We start from the raw sequence: 20,428 nt of genomic DNA on the forward strand, positions 1-20,428 counted from the left end.
TTGTGCTTGTGGATACCATATAAATTGATACTGCCATTTTAAGTGCAATATGACAAATATGTCTAAAATGTAGTACCAGTTTCCCTCATCAGGCCACAACATTCTTCTCATCCAGCCATGAACATAACATTTCGATAACACCCCATTTCAACCTATATAAATGCCAATATATAATACTCAAAGTTATCAATTTTTCATTTTTATTTCTTATTACAGTCCTTTCATTTTTATAACTGGCATGTCTTGGTTACTAAAAGGTTGTTGACCTTTTATTCATATAATGACTAATTATATTTTTTTTCTATTGAGGTATAATTGACATATTACCTTAATTTTAGGTATGTAACATAATGATTTGATATTTGTACATCTTATAAAATGATCACCACAATAATTCTAATTTACATCCATTCCCATACATAGTTACAATTTTTTCTTTTGATGAGCACTTTTAGTATTTGCTCTCTTAGCAACTTTGAAATGCACAAGGCAGTATTAGCTATAGTCATCCTGTTGTATTACAACCCTATGACTTATTTATGTTATAACTGGAAGCCTGTGCCTTTTGACCCCCTTCAACAGTTTCACCCACCCCACCTTCCGTCCCCAACCTCTAGCAACCACCAATCTGTTTTATGTACCTATGAGCTTGGTTTTCTTTGGTTTGGTTTGGTTTAGATTCCACATATAAGTGAGATCGTACAGCATTTGTCTTTGTCCAGCTTATTTCACTCAACATAACTGTCTCAAGTTCCATCTGTGTTGCTGCAATTGGCAAGATATATTTATCTTTATTTATTCATTCATCCACAAGTGAACACTAAGTTTGTTTCCAATCTTAGCTATTGTGAATAATGCTGTAATAAACATGAGTATGTATATTCTCATCGAAATCCTGTTTTCATTTTCTTTGTGTATATACCCAGCAATGAAATAGCTGAATCCTATGGCAGATCTACTTTAAATTTTCTCAGGAACATCCAGATTGTTTTCTATAGTGGTTAGACAGACTTACATTCCCACCAACAGTGTATAAAAGCTCTCTTTTGCCACATCCTCTCCAGAACCTGTCGTCTCTTGTTTTTTCAATGATAACCATTCTAATAGGTATGACATGGTATCTCATTATGGTTTTGATTTGCATTTCCCTGATGATTAGTTATGTTGAGCATTTTTTAATGTATTTGTTGGCCATTTGCACGTCTTCTTGGGAGAAATATTTATTCAGATTTTCTGCCCATTTTTTTACTGAATTGTCTTTTTTTTTTGCTATTGAGTTGAATGAGATTTTTACATATTTTGGATATTAACTGTTTATCAGATATATGATTTGTAAATATGTTTTCCCATTCAGGAGATTGCCTTTCCATTTTGTTGATAACTTCCTTTGCTGTGTAGAAACTTTCTAGTTTGATGTAGTCACTTGTTTATTTTTGCTTTTGTTGTCTTTGCTTTTAGAATCAGATACAAAAAATCATCTCCAAGACTGATGTCAAGGACCATACAGCCTATGTGTTCTTCTAGGAGTTATATGTTTTTAAGTATTTTATTAAGTCTTTAATCCATTTTGACTTAATTATTGCAGATAGTGTAGGATAGTAGTCCAATTTCATTCTTTTGAACAAGGCTATCCAGTTTTTCCAGCATCATTAATGGAAGAAACTGTACTTTCCTCACTGTATATACTTGGATTCTTTGTCATAAACTAATTGCCCATATATGCATAGGCTTATTTCTGGGTTCATTATTCTGTTCCATTGATCTGTATGTCTATGTATTTTTTCTTTTATAAGATGCTTGTAATTTCTCTGGCCATATTTTATATGGTAATATAGGGTTTTGCTCATTATTTTATATATTAACTCATTAATTATTTATTTAATGTTAGAATGACATGTCTAAAGTATGTTCCTCAGTTTGTTGTCTTTGATTTTGATATTCATGTTTTTCAATATCATCATTTAAAATTTGTAGCTAGTCACATCTATCAGTCATCACCATCTCCACCTTATATTTTCTTCTTCTGCTTAGAAAAGCTTTCGTTAGAACTTTAAATATTCACTTATATTTACTTCTTTTTTTTAAAGATTTTATTTATTTGACAGAGATAGAGATAGCAAGAGCAGGAACACAAGCAGGGAGGAGTGAGAAAAGGAGAAGCAGGTTTCCCACTGAGCAGGGAGCCTGATGTGGGACTTGATCCCAGGACCCTGGGATCATGACCTGAGCTGAAGACAGAGGCCTAATGACTGAGCCACCCAGGTGTCCTACTTCTGTTTTTGTAGCTCTATGTTCTGTATTTAATTTCCTTTTAAATCACCTTTTTTTAGTAATGAAATTTTAAATACATATGATATAAATAAACCTTGGGCCCCTCATGACCCAATCTCTTCTCCAGGATACCACAATTAAAACCAGAAACCTTAATGAGCAATATAGACCTTTATTCTAAATCTCCTTAAGGAGATTTTTCTTACAGAGTCTCATTAAACATCCTATTTATTCAGTTCTCCAATTCTCTAAATGTTTTCCCTCAAGGCAAATGCTAAAATTTCTCTCTGATAGTTTCCCATCATTCTCTGCTCTTCACCCCCACATGCTTTTTTCAGAACATCATTCACCTGCCTAAAGAGAGTTTCTGGACACTCAATCTTCCTTCTCTATTTGTCAAGAGAAGCATGTAGGACCTAGTAAAAAATATAAATCATCACTTGCTTTCAAAAATTTCCTTCTAAAAAATGTCATAGATAAAAAACATCTTTTTTGTTGCATATAATTGCTAGCATTTTTTTCTGAGATTACTATTTTTTCCCATTGACCTAACTATTCTGTATCTGTAGCATATCATAATTATTAGAGCTTTACAATTGTTTGTGCCAGTTCTCATTATTCCACTGCTTAAATTGCTTTATAATTGTCACTTGTTTGTTGTTCCAAATGGGTTTTGAGATATTTGTTTGAGTTTAATAAATATCCATTTGGAGTTTCAGGAAAATCATTCTAAATTATTACACAAAGTTAAGATAAATGCATATCTTGGGGCACCTGGGTAGCTCATTTGGTTAAGCGTCTGCCTTTGGCTCAGGTCATGATCCCAGGGTCCTGGGATCAAGTCCCACATTGGGCTTCTTGTTCAGCGGGGAACCTGCTTCTCTCTCTCCCTTTGCTGCTCCCCCCGCTGTGCTGTCTCGCTTTCTCTGTCAAATAAATAAAAATAAAAAAATAAAAAAAGATAAATGCATACCTTTTAAATAATTTTCTTCCAAAGCATGGCCATGCTATAGCTTTCTATTGAGCTGGTTTTTACTTATAGTCATAAATAAAATGGAAATAAAATTAATAGGAAAGATAAAAATTTGATAACATTGAACATTTTTCACTGCCCTTTAAATAATTTGAAGCAGAATCTAATGTGACAGTTACCTTTGCACCTTGATAAGAGAAATAGTTTTCTTTATTCAGTCCATGCACATTGCTATTATTCTGTTTAAAGTATTCACTTATTGTATTTAAATCACCTTTGCTCAGTGAAACAGCAATTAACCTCTCCCAAAATAATTCTTACCAAGATTTTGTAGCAATAATTTGAATTATCTTTCCATGGGAAATACCGGATAGAAACAGGAACAGAGAAAAGATTTTGAGGAAAAAAAATGTGATTATTTTACACATGAAATATTTAATAGAATTATTTGGGTACATTTTACTTGAATGTCAAGTAATTTGGAGGAAGAGAAAAGTTGAATTAAAACAAAAGTAAATCAAAATATAGTTGATAAATGTTAACTATTCCTTTGCCAGTGATCAGTGCAAACAATATGGTCATTGTTGAATATTTTTGAATCCCTTGGTTTTTTCTAAGTCATGTCATCTTCAGTGGTATTTTTTCTCAGAGGTTATATATATATATTATTTCTGTACTTTTTATTTATCTTCTTTTATTTTGTCTCTGATATTGAGTAAAACTTGTTTAGCAGTGTTAAAGAGTAGTTTATTCATTCAAAAAATAATTACTAATTATAATCTTGTGTTAAGCCCAACAGATACTGTAGTGATCAAGCTCTCAGGAAATTTGTTTTATTATGAGAGATAGTACATTGATAATATAATACATAAATAATAGTATAAATAAACAACATAACTAAAAGTGCTCTAATGATTAGGTTGTCAGATAAAATTCCAGGACACCAAGTAAGATCCAAATTTGAGATAAACAATGAATAGATTTTTGTTTTTCAGATTTTTTTTTTTTGTATAAGTGTGACTCAGATATTGCATGGCACATGTTTGTACTAAAAAATGATATATGCATTGTCTATCTGAAATTACAGTTAACAGGTTATCAGATATTTTTATTTGCTAACTCTGGCAACTCCATCTAAAAAATATAATGAAAATAAGAAGCTACATCATAGGAGCAGAAGAAATGAGATTTGAGGGATAGATACAAGCCAATCTGAAAAGAACTAGAAAAGACCATGCCAAGCAGTATGAATGTATGTGCAGGTTCATAGGAAAGAAAGGGCTCCATCACCTTTAAGGATTATAAAGAAGGCCAGTGTGGTTGGATAGAAATGAACACGAGGGAGAAGTTGAAAAGAAATTCAGAAGCTAGATCGTGCAGAGCTTTTTGTCAGCAAAAGTAAGACTGTTTCTGAAGTTATTTAGTTTCCTCTGTAGGTCTTTTCGCTATTGTTTCTATCTCTGTTACTTCTATATGATAGAAACTGTTATCTATTCCTTTTTTTTCCCCATAATAACAGAAATTTCAGGTAGGTGCACGACCAATTAGAATAAAACAAATACTTTTTCCAGTATCCTTTGCAGACAGGTGTGAGGATATATGCCAGTGTTTATTGCTGGGCTCTCTGTTCTACTCCATCTATCTATATGTCTTTCTTTATGCCAGTACCACACTGCTTTGATTACAGTAGTGTTATAGTTACTTTTGAAATCAGGAACTATAATACTTCCAATTTTTTGTAGGATTGTTTTGGGTATTTGTGATTTTTTGTAATTCCATGTGAAATTTTAGGATGGATTTTTCTTTTTTGACAGAAATTCATTGGAGTTTTGATAGGGATTACATGGAATCTGTACATCACTTTGGGTAGTGTTGATTATCATTATTGAACTTAACAATATGAAGTCTTCCAATCCATGAACATAGGGCGTCTTTCCATTTATTGGTGTCTTTAATTTCCTTTAGCAGTGTTTTATAGCTTTCAGTGCATTTTTATTTTTACATCCTTGGTTGTTTATTCCTAAATATTTTATTCTTTCTGATGCTGTAAAATAAATGAAATTTTTGGAATGAAATTATTTTTCCAATTGTTCATTGTTAGTGCAGAGAAACAACTAATTTTTGTGTCTTGAATATATCCTGTCAATTTGCTGAATTTGATTATTGGTTCTAATGGCTGTGATCTTCAGGGTTTTCTATATACAAGCTCATGGTATCTGTGAATAAAGATACTTTTACTTCTTTATTTTAAACTTGGATGTCTTTTATTTCTCTTTCTTGCCTATTTGCTCTGGGTAGGTTATTTAGTACTGTATTAAATAGAAGTGGAAAAATCAGGCATTCTTGGTTTAACCAGGATCTTAAACAAAAAATTTTCAGTCTTTCACCATTAAATGTGATGTTAGTTGTGGATTTTTCATTCGTGGCCTATACTATGTTAAGGTAGTTCCTTCTGTTCCTATCTTATTGTGTGTTTTTATCACAAAAGGGTATGGGATTTTGTCAAATATTTATTCAACATTAATTGACATGATCATGTGGGTTTCCCCTCCTTCCTTTCTTTATGTTAATGTAGTATATTGTATTGATTTTCTTGTGTTGAACCATCCTTGCATTCCAGGAACGAATCCCACTTGGTCATGGTATATAATCATTTTAATTTGCTGTTGAATTCGGTTTTCTAGTATTTTGTTGAATATTTTTGCATCACTATTCATCAGACATATTGGTTTTAATTTTACGTTTTTGAAGTATCTTTGTCTGGCCTTGGTATTAGGATAATACTGGCCTCATAGAATGAATTAGTAAGTGTTTCCCCCTCCTTTTTTTTTTTTCAGTTTTTTAAAAATAGTTTGAGAAGGATTGGTGTTAATTATTCTTCAAATATTTAGTAGAATTCACCAGTGAAGCCATCTAGTCCTGGACTTTTTTTGTAGGGAAGTTTTTGATTATTGATCCAATTTCCTTTATAGGTCTATTCAGATTTTCTATTTATTCATGATGTAGTTTTTGTAGTTTGTTTGATTCTAGAAATTTGATCCTTTCATCTAGGTTATCCAATTTGCTGGCAAAGAACTATTCACAGTACTTTTTCTTATAATCATTCTTATTTCTGTAAAATCAGTAGTAATATTCCCACTTTTAATTCTGATTTTGGTTATTTTTGTCTGCTACCCCTTTTTTTTTCATAGTGTAAGGTTTTGCCAATTTTGTTGATTTTTTTCAAGGAATGAGATCTTGGTTTCATTGATTTTCTCTATTGTTTTTCTGGTCTCTATTTACCTCTGTACTAATCTTTATTATTTCCTTCTTTTGGTAGACTTGGTTTAATTATTGTTTGTTTGTTAATTTTTTGTACTTTGTGTATTTCCTTAAGGTATGAAATTAAATTGTTGATATTTCTTCTTTCTTAATGCAAATGTTTGTATGTATAAATTTCCATGTTAACATTGTTTTCACTGCATCCCATATGTTTTTGTATGTTGTGTTTTCATTTTCTTTTGTCTCAAAGTATTTTCTAGTTTCCCTTATGCTTTCTTCTTTGACCTATTAGTAGTTTAAGAGTGTATTATTTAATTTCTGCATATTTGTGAATTTTCCAATTTTTCTTCTGCTGTTAATTTCTAGTTCCATTCAACTGTGTTCAGAAAGATATTTTATATGATTTTTATTTTTTAAATTTATTAAGACTTGTTTTGTGGTCTAACATGGCTTGTCTTGGAGAATATTCCATGTGCTCATTACCTTCTTTCTTAAACTCTTATCACCAGCTAGACTTTAAGCCTTTACTGCCCAAGTGCTTGTACTCACTAACTTTTGTGTTACATTTTCCCATAAGCTCTTTTAAGACTTTTAAGATTTTTAAGACTTTACTTTAAGCCTTTACCGCCCAAATGCCTGTACTCACTAACTTTTGTCTTACATTTTCCCCTAAGCTCTTCTTTCCTGCTTTCCTCTTAACTCAGGCAGATGAAATCTAAAACCACCCCCTAGGTAATGGCAACTGCCCTGACAAAATCTCCCACCAGCCCAGATCACCCAGACCATTTGAACTACACCTGACTCATGCCTACACAGATGGACCATGGAATGACCTGTGGAATGACCTACAATTACCTTTACCTCATTATAATACTAAATCTCCACCCAAGGAGAAGCCTCAGCCTAATTTACATAATATACAATGTGTGTATGGTGTGTTTCCTTAAGGCACATGTGCGACCTTATGCCTGCCTCTACATGGAAACAAACTTCCCTATCTAGATATTCATCCTAACCCTAAACAAAAGGAAACTTTTCACCCTCTCTCTTGGAGTGATGGCTTTGGAAGCCATTCTCCATGATCTTTTTCTCTGCAAATAAAAGTTTTCTTTATGTGGCCACAAACCTAGTAGAGTTTCTGACTTGCTAAGGAGTGAACTCATATTGGTTTGGTCACACCTTCTCTTCCCCTTTCTTTTATTATTTGCATAAGATGAAACCAAGACTATAATCTGCCTATTTACTGCATTTCTTGATGAAAAAGGAAAAAAAATAACATGTGTACTAATTATTTTTCATGTATCTTTTCCTGGGCTGGTTTTTTCTTTTTGTCTACATATCTCTTAAAAATATGATTAATTTTTGTTTTTCAGTGGTGAATTTTCTAGCTAGAGCTCCACTTGTTTTTAAGAAATAATTGAAAGATAGTAATGACTGGGTCCACTTGAAATATAAATAAATTTACTTTTTGAGCCAGAAGAATGTGTTAAGATCACTACCATCTAAATATATAAATTAAGTTTTGTTTCTAAACAAATATGTCCCCAGGCATAATTTCGTTGTGTCTCTAACCTATATTATTTTAAGTGAGGTAAAACAAAATAAATCAAATCAAATCAAGTACAAGAAAAAAGTAAGCACTACAACTCAGTCTTGAATCAATTAGAGCTCATAAGTAAATTATAAAGATGTATTAATCAGCTAAATATAAAGAGAACTTTAAATACTTTCAATATTAGATCATGATAATTAAATAACTAAAACGTTTTTCAAAAGTGACTTAAGTTGCTTTCCTGGAATTTTACAGATAAGGCTAAAGTTTCTTCTCAGTAGGGGTTTATATTTTCTACCACTAGACAAATAGGAAGGCTTGGGTTTTTAATGTCTCTAGTTTTATTATTTATATATTTCACCTGCATATTTTAGTCATGACAACTGAAATGTTCAGAAAGAAATATGCAAAATAGATCTTCTGATGACAATTCATTTTATTTGAAAAGATCATATGCCTTAATCCCTAAGGTAACCTCTCAGTCAAAGGCTAAAATTGTATAAGATTTGGATGTTGTGTTCTATCACAATTCAACACTTACTTATTTTTAAAACATGTTATCTTTTTATTTGTGGTATTCCAAATCACTATGAAATTCCCCTGCCAGTATTTATAAAACTATTTGATCATCAGAATTCAATTCACTGTGGCTTAGCAACAACCTGTAAAAGAAAGCTACAGAGAATAGGGTTCAATTGAATAATCATAATAGGCAAAACAGTAACTTCCTTATTATTCTATACTTTCTTATTTTCTAGCTTATAAAATACAATCTTTACTTGAATTTTCCATAGGTAAAACATCATCACCATCTATCTAATTGGTTATACAAATTACACTTTAAAAGACACAACTTTAATTTTAATATGTATCTATTGATTTCATAAATCATTGTATTTATAATTAAATTGTCATCCAACTGATGCAGGGACACAGAAAAAATGAAACAGCTTAATGAGCTTTCTCTAAGCCATTACCCACCAGCTTAAAAAGCAGTTCAGTCTTGTTTACATGAAAGAAATACTTCTTTAGACCCACTGTAAACTATGGATTTACAGTTATAATTATTTTTCTCATTGACTTCTATATTATACTAAGGACCCTGCTGTGATTCAGGATCTGCTTTTTGATACACTTTCATCAGACAGTTTTTAAAGTATATTTGCATATCTCAATTCAATTACATTAAAATTATTTTTAATCTAAACTGCATCTTTTAGTTCTTTTTTTCCCCTTCTAATCTGAATCATTCTGCCCTTATTTGTGTAAAAATTCATGCTGACTTTTTCATTTTTTCCTTATGATTTGAGAACCAACTTTGATCTATCTAATTAAAACTTCTTTGAGGAACAAAACATAAAATGACTGCCAGGAGGCAGTCTGAAGTTATTGGAAATGATTTGAACATCAATGCTCTAACTTTCCATAGCACCCTCAAGTGTTTGCAAAACCAAGTAAACAAATTGCATGATCTTTCCAAAGTATAATTAATATTCAGTTATACTATACTCTGATATACAGCCATACTAAGATGTTAGCAAAACAATTCTGATGATAGGCTACCTATAGATAAATACTGTTTGGGTGGAACAAAGGACTTTAAAGAAAGGAAACAGGATAAAACAGATTGCAGACTTACTCCTATTGAGAAAAACAGAAAAAAAGAATAAAAATAGGAGAAATGTAGGCTGACATAAACAATAAATAAAGGGAAAGAGCCAAGTCCCAGAAAGATGTTGATAGGAATGAAAATAGAGACATTTAAAGAAATGTAAATCTAGAGCTATTGCTTAAATTTCCTCTCCATAGATCACTTATTCCCTTCTGTGAAGCTCTGCAGTATTGCTGAGTGAGTAAGCCAAATGTAAATGAAGCTGTTGAAGCATAAATGGAGAACTAAGAGGTGAGAAAATGTTATGCTAATAATCAAAGAGGTCTCTGAAGGTCATGGGGAAAAAAGTACATAAGGGCCAAGATAGAGTTATCCATTTGGTCTCTGGGACTTGCTAGAAATTATGCTAATATATAAGAAAAAGAGATTCCTAGTACTTTTAAAAACACTTATTTATATAAAGTGAATAACACATTTTCCTAGGATAGAGATTTCACAGACAGTGTAATTCTTTAGGACTATAATAAATGTTCATTATATCCATTATATCAAAAGGCATATCCCTGCTATTAGATGTTTGTAAATATTTAATTTGGGGAATTTAAACTCAAGAGTGAAGAAAGTACTGAAACGGTAGTTCTAAAATAACAGTCATTTTACTATGTGTTGAATATGGCAGTGATTATGTGGTTTTCATACATTCAGTCATTGGCTAGTCTATAACTAAAACTTTCTGACATAATATGGTTGTGGATGGATTTTGTACTGGGAAATGCTTTATTATTTGGATAATAAAATTAATGAAATATACACATAGCAATACACACATATTTTATTCTGTATGTCAGTCAAAAATCTGAAAGGTTTTATGTTGGATATATTGTGGCTTTGTGTATAATTTCTTAACTTGATAACAACTATAATAACCACTTTGATGCTGGCAGGCCGGGTCCAACGACCCAGAGAGGGTCCTGCAGGACCAGCCCAGAGGGTCCTTGGCTTCATGAAGGATGTAAATCAAATATGAATTGACAGGAGGTAAAAGCAGAGTTTTACTGAAGATATATTAGAGAGATACAGAATAAGCATCCAGGAGACTTCAAAGGGAAAGGAATGAGTGTCATTTTTGCTTGGAATCTGGAGTTTTTATTGGCAATTTTGGTCTGGTGCACAGGTCCTTTCAGGCATCCAGGAACTGGTCAGAACAAGGACAGGGTCCAGATGTCCTTCATAAGTCACTCATTCCCTGGAGCCAGGGGTCTTGATCTCAAGATATCTAGAGCCAGTGGTCTGGAATAGGCACATGGTGACTCTGCCTGCTTATTCCTTAGATATCATCTATTGTGCTGGAAGACTCTAAAGATAGTATTATCTCTTTGTCCCTTATAAGGAAGACATGCATTAAGGCATGTGTAGGACAAGGGTGCTGGTCCTAGCAAGAATAGAAGCAAGAAAATAAGCAAAGAGGGGGGAAAAAAAACACAAAACAAAACTTTTTCTTTCAGGGCTTCCCTTCAGATTCCCTATCTCAACTTCAAATGTTATATTCATAAAATACAAATTGCTAAATAAAAAAATAGTTGATGCTTCTTTTGAGCTTCCTTAAAGTGGATCAACTGCATAGATACTATAATCAGGGCAAATACATTTTAATTGAGGTTAAAACATTCTCAAGTCTAATGGCCATAGTATTATTCTTGTAAAATGATAAAAATAATAATGAAGGACAGTCGGAAGAAAGGCAGTCAGGGACAAGGGCCCTCCCCACCCTAAAAGGAAACCACCCTTAAAAGGATTTTACACCATCCTGGAAGGAGCTCGCCACCCTTTCCCACGTGAACAACTACCTGATAGGTAGAGGAACACGTGGACAAAAACCTGATTGGGTGACAGGTACATGGAGGATTAATCAGATTAAAACAGCACGCTAACATTCTCATAAAAACCCCTAGACTTAGAAATTCCAACAGCAACTCTCTGGGGTCCCCTCCCTCTTCAGGAGCTTTGTACTATGACTCAATAAAGTTTGCTTTGCTGCCCACCACTCTTCCTCTGGTCTACCTCTTCATTCTTTGAAGACGTGTGACCAAGAACAGAGGGCACTCTAAAGGAAAAGAAACGCTGAAAAGATAATAAAATGATTGAAAGATATAATTTTAATTGAAATGGAATACAATGATTAAAAAAACAAACAATATATTTCTTCCATATAAGAAATTTATTATGGAAAAATAAATGGAAGGTAGGAACACAGTAAGCAAATCAGTGAAGTATGCTATATTTTCACCTTGATAAAGAGCACAACAAAAACATAATTACAAAATAATGCACTTTTGTTCCATAAATTAGTGTATCTCAGCTAACCAATTGTGCTGTTTATTTCATTCACATTTGAACTAAAAATTCCAGCTTCTGTGAGTTAGAAAACAATATCATAATTCCATGTTTTTATTTTTTAAAAATGTCACACTATTTTTTTAGCAGCTTGATAACATGCTTCACTTTATACTTTCATCAGAATTTTTGAGTGTCCATTTCACTCACTTCCATTCTGGGAATGAACAGCACATTTAAGTCTGCAGCTTTGGCAAATGAAAGTTGGTATTCATTTCAGTGTGTAGTTCTTTAGTCACTATTAAATTGAGCACATTTTCATATGATTATTATTCATGTGTTTTTTTCTCCCTGAAAATTGTTCTTGCTCAACACTTTTTGTGTTGAAGTAGTTTATTTTTTTAAGTTTTTATTTTAATTCCAGTTAGTTAACATACAGTATTATATTAGTTTCAGGTGTACAATATAGTAATTCGACACTTCCATACAACAGTGTTTATCACAAGTGAGATCCTTAATTCCCAACACCTATTTCACCCATCCCCTCTCCCAACTCCTTTCTGGTAATCATCAGTTTGTTCTTTACAATTAAGAGTCTGTTTCTTAGTTTGTCTTTTCTTTTTCTCTAGCTCTTTTTTTCCCATTTGCTCTTAAATTCCACAGATGAGTGAAATCATATGGTATTTATCTTTCTCTAACTGACTTATTTCACTTAGCATTATACTCTCTAGCTCTAACCATGTCATTGCAACTAGCAAAATATCATTCTTTTTTATGGTTGAATAATATTTCAATATTATTGGAATACACACACACACACACACACACACACAGACACACACACATACCACCTCTTCTTTATCCATTCATCAATGGATGGACACTCAGCCTGCTTTCATATCTTGGCTATTGTAAATAATGCTGCTATAAACAGAAGGGTGCATGTATCCATTTAGATTAATGTTTTTGTATTCTTTGGGTAAATACCCAGGAGTGCAATTTCTGGGTCATAAGGGTAGTTCTATCTTTAACTTTTTGAGGAAGCTCCATACCGTTTCCAGAGTGGCTGTACCATCTTGCATTCCCACCAACAGTGCACACGGGTTCCTTTTTCTCCATATCCTCCCTAACATACATTGTTTCTTTTGTTGTTGATTTTAGCCATTCTGACAGACATGAGGTGATAGCTCATTGTGGTTTTGATTTGTATTTCCCTGATGATGAGCATCTTTTCATGTGTCTGTTGGCCATTTGCATGTCTTTCTTGGAGCAATGTCTGTTCATGTCTTCTGCCCGTTTTTAACTGGCTTATTCATTTTTTGGGTGTTGAGTTTTATAAGTTCTTTATATGTTTTGGATACCAACCCTTCATCAAATATATCAGATATGTCATTTGCAAATATCTCCCATTCTGTAGGCCACCTTTTAGCTTTTTTGATTGTATCTTTTGCTGTGCAGAAGCTTTTTATTTTGATGGGTCCCTATAATTTATTTTTACTTTTGTTTCCCTTGCCTCAGGGGACCTATCTAGAAAAAAGTTTCTAAGGCCAACATCAGAGAAGTTACTGCCTCTGCTCACTTCTTGGATTCTTATGGTTTCAGGTCTCACATTTAGGTATTTAATCCATTTTGAATTTATTTTTATGTATGGTATAAGAAAGTGGTCCAGTTTCATTTTTTTGCATGTTGCAATCCAGTTTTCCCAACACCATTTGTTGGAGACACTTTTTCCCATTGGTATTATTTCCTACTTTGTCAAAAATTAGTCAACCTTACAGCTGTGGGTTTATTTCTGGATTTTCTATTCCATTCTATTGATCTATGTGTCTATTTTTGTGCCAGTACTCTACTGTTTGGATTATTACAGCTCTGTAATGTAACTTGAAGACTGGAATTGTGATGCATCTAGCTTTTCTCTTCTTTTTGAAGATTGCTTTGGCTACTTGGGAACTTACGTGGTTCCATACAGATTTCAGGACTCTTTGTTCTAGTTCTATGAAAAATGCTGTTGGTATTTTGCTAGGGATTGTATTGACTGTGTAGTTTGCTTTGGGTGGTATAGACATTTTAACAATATTTGTTCTTCCAATCCATGAGCATGGAATATCTTTCCATTTCTTTGTGTTGTCGTTGATTTCTTTCATCACTGTTCTATAGTTTCCAGAGTATAGCTCTTTCACCTCTTTGGTTAGGTTTATTCCTAGGTATCTTAATATTTTTTCGTGCAATTGTAAATAGGATTGTTTTCTTAATTTCTCCTTCTGCTGCTTCATTATTGGTGTACATAATTCCATATTGTTAATCATGTGCTGACCCAATGTAAAACTTTTCAGTTCCATTTTTAAAAATAAGTGAAATAATAAGTAGTAAATATTCTTACATGAGAATGATTCTTAGTTTGAATTTAAAGTAAAGGCAACAAATGTTGCATGGTGTTTTAACTTATTCCCAGGATATACTTCTGATTCTACACAATACCAAGGAGTAAACTATTTTACTAGTGTTTTTGAGAAATTTAATTTGAGAAATTTATCTGGAACTAAGGTCAATTAAGTAATCAAGATAATGTGTATCTTATTGTGAAAGTTTGCTTATTATATAGAAAATTATGTTTGCACAGATTTATATAAAAACATTCATTATATCTATATTCATGAATTAAAAGAGGCAAGGAAATTCAATTTGATCTAGAAATGCTATTCTCTGAGGATCTTATACAAATACCCACCATTGTAAATATCACGGGGATTTAAAAATTACCCCTTCCTTTTGGCAATCAGTGGTCAGAGATCATATCGTATAAGTGTGTGTGTGTGTATGTGTGTGTGTGTGTGTGTCTGTGTGAGTGTGTGTTATTGTTGTTTTTTGTTGTTTTCCAGAAGCAGATATTGAGATAAAAATTTGAGTGGAAATAATTATTTTGAAGCACAAATGTCATGGTTGAAATGTGAGAAAGCGACAAGGAAGAAAAGGTAGTCATAAGGGTATGTTTTGATTAGCTATTGTGGTCAGCAAATGCAATTCAATCCACAGAGAAAACCCTAGAAAGTGGTATAAAATCACACCTCAAAAATTATCTCACTTGAGATGCAAGGGAGCTGTATCCATTTATCCAACCCAGAGTGTTGTGAAGCCCCAGAACATTTCCAGCACTAAAAGTTCACAGACTACAGCCTTTTGTGCTTCCAGAAAAAGTCCTTAGGCACAAGGATGCAGAGACTGGCACTGGAAACTAACCATAATATACTGAACTACTTGTGTATTGGGCAGGGCATAGCAATAAAAGCTACTATCTTCACCTTACATTATTCAGGCCCTATGTTAAATGCCGAACTCTCTTAATTTTACTGTTCCATAAAGGTTGGTTGCAATTCAAAACAACAACACCAACACATTACAAAAAGATGTAACCAATTGCTGCAGTTGTTCTGAGGCTGGCCTCTGAGCTGATATTCTTTATATTCTTCTTCTACTGCTCATGTTAGGTTTCCCTCAACTTGAGTCAGCACTTCAGCTAGCCAAGAGTACTGGTGCATCTGATAAATCATACTTTCATGCCTGAGGGTTCCAATCCTTTGGTTATCATGTGTTCATCAGATTATGTTTCCTGTGATTGCCATTTAAGATTATGATTCAATGAAAGCATTAAGAGGTCCCCTAAGGAATCCCCTTAGCTCCAGATATACCTCTCCCTACCTGCATTATACAGCAGCAACACAACCTCCTTGTAATTGTGGTCAGTTATCTCTGCCAGTATAGTTAACTTTCTTTTTGTTTGTTGTTTTATTGGCATAAGGAGCTCAAAATAACTAAGTCAATAATTTTAAATTTCATGAAATCCTTCACATGTTCTTGGGTAAAAGCATTCCTTTCTCTCCAAACTAGGACTTCTAGTCAATAAGGCCCAAAGCTGCTAAATGAGGGAAAAAAAAAAAAGTACTCAATTGTGTCACTGGGAACAATGGTGAGTGGGCACTCAGACAAAGGTATTCTATATACTGGGAATATTATAGGTATTAAGTTCAAAGGAATCCATGGACTTTGTGCTCATTGTCTTACCACCTTTGCCATATTGTGGATTGCTTTCCCAAGGCCCTGTTCATGATCCCATTACGATAAATCAGTAAACATGTCCTTGAGTAAATTTGCTGGCCAAGACACCACAGACAGAGAAGGAAAACAACACATAGCCACACCCATGTCAAAGCAAAAATTGCACCAGACAATGTTAAACAAGTAAGGAAGACCTCATTTGAAATTATTGCAATAGGGAAGGGGACTGAATTCAAGTCCACTAAAACAAAAGGAGAGTTTTTAAGGATTGGGATGAGCTAGTGGAAAAGTATTAGAGGACCTTGGGATATGGGTTATCAGTGGTATATATGTCCAGTACATTGAATTATTCCTGAGTTTGCAAATGTTTTTCTCTGGGATCAGGCTATCTACATTTGTTGATTGTTGCAGTTGAATTTAGGTTCCTACCCTCCTTTGGAGACTATGTAATAGGAGTGTTATCTTCTTTGATGTTTACATTTCTTTCAAAAGAATCAAAGAGATTCTTCTAAGTCCTTGAGACAGACATTTCCTGCGTTAAAAAACTGGCAAGAGTTTGCGAGAAAATTTACACACATTTCAAAGAGACAAAACAAAAATTTACCATTGAAAGTAAATGCTATAAAAAAAAAAGGCAGGTCAGGGGCCTATAGTTTGGAAGAAACCTGTCTAAATAGGCAAACTGAGGCAGCTTTAAGGTAGGTCTTCATCACCTAGGACATATATCAATCCAAAATAGATGAATTATTTACTATTCAAGGGTAGAAAGGATCCAATGTAAGCAATCTATCACAATCTATCACATTGGCTAGCTGAACTCCTCCAAGGATGGTGCCATACCTAAGGCTCACCTTAGTCTCTACTGGGGATTGGTTGAGCATTCAGCATTCAGTGGCAATATTACAGACTCAGTGAGGGGGAGCCCAGTTTGTCAGGCCCAGGCTTATTTGCCAAGCCAATTATTATGGCTTTTCTTTTCATTAGGATGAAATGTAAGCAATAGGATGACTAAGGATAGGATATTTTTGTTGTTTTCTGTTTTTTATTTGGTTTTTGGTTTTATTATTTGGTATTTTGGCAAAGCGACAATTACTAAACAGGTGATACCTTTGTTCACTTATGTAGGCTTATCTGTAGGACTTTTACCTGATTTGTTTGGTCAATTATGCTTGTACTGATAATATTTGAAGATAATTTTGATCAGTTAACTCAATGAAGCTTATTTCAGGGATGCGAGATGTTTCAAAGCTATGCTACAGTCCCTTTAATGGCCATCTTTTTTCTGTTCACTTTGATTCCTGGTGCACAGATCTTCCAAATTTCAACTCAATGTATAGAATCTCCCCACTTTTGCATTCCTAGAATCTTATGATTTGTGTTAGAGTTAGCGATAGGGTTTGATTAGTTAATTAAATCCTATAACAACAGGAATACATGCACATGTATGAGGATTTCATATTCAAGAGTGTTTTTTGATGTTTTATGTTGATGTTTTTGATGTTTTGTAATATTCTTCTTAATAGCCAAAATTCCAAATAACCTAAGTGTTCATGAGCAGTTGAAGGGATTTATAAATTTTGATATATTACTACATGAGACATTATATAGCCATGAAAACACATGAACTAAAAGAAATAACTCAGAAATCAGGATGGATCGTACAAATGGCATGTCAAGTAACTGATACAAACGAATGGATACTGTATAATTCCATTTAGATAAAGTACAAAGCAGCCAAGACTACAGTATTGCGTTAGAATTCAGGATAGTGTTTATTTTGGAGAAAGAGAGGGGACTGTGATTGGAAGGAACATTAAGGGACTTTTAGAATGTTGGTAAAGACCTATTCTTGACCTGTTTGTGATTACACAGGAATTTGTGTGAAAATCATGAAGCTGTATGGTTGTGGTCTATATAGTTTAATCTATATTACAACTCACAATAAAAAAATTTAAAAAAATTAAGATGTCACAGTTGCACATATAAATCATTAAACTTGGTTAGATTTTTTTAGTATTGAGTAAAAATTGTTTTACTTGAAATTTCTCTCTGAAATTAATTTGTATTAATTAAATATGTTTTTTGATAACCTAATTGCATTTCTTCTTTTTTTAATTGGTCACTGAGGCCTTTTCTTTTTTTTTGTACACAAAATGATTGGGAATCTTTCCTGTAGACACCTCTGAGATTACACTGTAGATACACATGGCTCCAGACACGTGATGAGAAGCAAGGTGAGAAAAAGAGTGTTTTGAGCCAATCACGTGATTACAGAGTTAGAGTTTCCAAGAGGGTTCCAAATGGTCAAATTTATCCCCTGTAGCACTTTTAAAGAATCAGTGAGAGAACATCACATGGATGAAAGAGGGGAATTAACTACTAAGGGCCTTATAAGTATCAGTTGGGACCTTGAGCTGTCCATTGGAACAAAGGTCTAATCATTCCAATAGTGACGGAAGGACTCAGGAGCTCTAATGTTCACATAGGGTTTCTGAAGTTCCTGCCAGTAAACTTAGCCTTGCTGCCCAGTTCCTCTTTATTTCTGAGGTGCTGGCTTGTACTTGGCCAAGTGCTCAGATCGGCAAAGTGTACCAGTTTTAATCGGCCTGGAGCAGAACCCCACCACCAGGCCAGCAATGAATGTGTCTTCAGTCTCCCTAGAGAGATGAGACACCATGAAGTCCCATGCATTGGACTGGACCAACTTGCATGCCTGAAAAGACTTGGTCTCAGAGCCAATTTGGTTTACTTTAAGCAGGAGGTAGTTGCAAACATTCTTACCTACGAAATCTTGGAAATCTGTATTGAGTTGGTAACCCAAACAGTTAGTAACTCAAACTCAAACAGTTGGTAACTGTTGAGGCCATTCTCTACCACCTAGATTCCTGTCCTGGCTGTGAACTTTTTTGAGTTTCCAAGTCACCTTTTTAAAGGGATGTTCTATAGACACCATTGGTTAGTCCTTGATGAAGAATCTGAACAGGTTGGTCAGCTTGTCAGCTGTGATGTATGTACTGAAGTCATCAGACAACCTGAAGTCCAGATTACACTTTCCCTGCCCAGGAGAACTCCAAGGCAGCAATGTCCATGCCAATGACAACCTTATGGGTGTAAGTGGTTATCTTGATCTCATTCTTCAGCAGCTGCATTTTTATTTTCTAGGATGTTAGTAATAAACATGCTTCCATCCCCCACATTGGTGGCATCTTTACCATATTTCTTCTTGACGATATTCTTCAGGTTGTGGTGAACCTCTGCTCCAATGCACATGGCTTTCTTGAGGTTTGCTGCACCAAATGAGAGGATTGTGAACTCCTGTATGGCCAGCTCATTGCCAGCACTGTTGATCATACCAGGACTTTAAAATTGGCACCCAAGACAGCAATGTAGAGGTAGAGGGGCACTTCATTTTCAATGGCTTCAGCCTTGCAGACAGCCAGAGAAACTCCCAGGAAGGAGTGAGCATCACATTTAGACTTATTTTCCATTCTATCTGTCATTATCATTAGTTTCTCATTCTTCTCCTATTCAGGTTCCTGCTAATCAGAGTAGATGCAATTGTTTTATAGATGTGCTCACAGCCTTTGAGACACCATTCACCATATAGCCTGTTTTATCATTGTCTAGGAGTTCTCAGGCCTCTTAAACATGAGCTGAGTCACTTTTGAGGTACAGAGATCAACTTAAACAGTGGGATTCCCATGAGAGTGAAAGATCTCTCTGGCATATATCTTGAGAATAGACATGGTTCATTTCTGGCTGCTGGATCTCATGATAGAGGTAAAGAAACAGAGGATGCTGCAGTCACCAAGGGTGACTATTAAGCTGCAAGGTCTGTGTGCACCAAGTTTCCCCTGAGCTCTTCTCTGTGCTGTCTGCCCCAATGTCCTGTCCTGCTCCCAGAGACCTGATCATTTTATTTTGAAATGGAAACTTACAGTATAAAGCTCTTTATCTCTTGACAATAATTGTCTACTCTGTCAACACATGTAAAATTGTTAGACCACTTGCACTTTATTTTTTTAATATTTTATTTATTTATTTGAGAGAGTATGAATGGGGGCTGGGGTAGAGGAAGACAGAGAAGCAGACTCTCCGCTGAGAAGGAAGCCTGATGTGGGGGTTGATTCCAGGCCCCTGGGATCATGACCTGAGATAAGGCAGATGCTTAACTGACTGAGCCACCAGGTGCCCCAGAACACATGCACTTTAATAGTATATTTCAATGCAGTTTCTTCTAACAGACCAAAATACACTCAAAATCTAGTATATGGCTCTGTTCTGGTCACCTATTTGATCATATTCTTTTTTTTTTCTTCCTTTTTTTGTTTTATTTTTTAAAGTCTTTTTTAATTTTCACCTTTACAGTTAT

At 34.1% G+C, this 20,428-nt stretch overlaps 1 pseudogene; it reads right to left on the minus strand.

Moving 5' to 3' along the window:
* Positions 1-18,534: 18,534 nt before the first annotated feature.
* Positions 18,535-19,802, minus strand: LOC113925275 (annotated as a pseudogene).
* Between the last annotated feature and the right edge of the window lie 626 nt (positions 19,803-20,428).

Source organism: Zalophus californianus, chromosome 2 (genome assembly GCF_009762305.2).
Source record: "Zalophus californianus isolate mZalCal1 chromosome 2, mZalCal1.pri.v2, whole genome shotgun sequence".
NCBI classification, from domain to species: Eukaryota; Metazoa; Chordata; class Mammalia; order Carnivora; family Otariidae; genus Zalophus; species Zalophus californianus.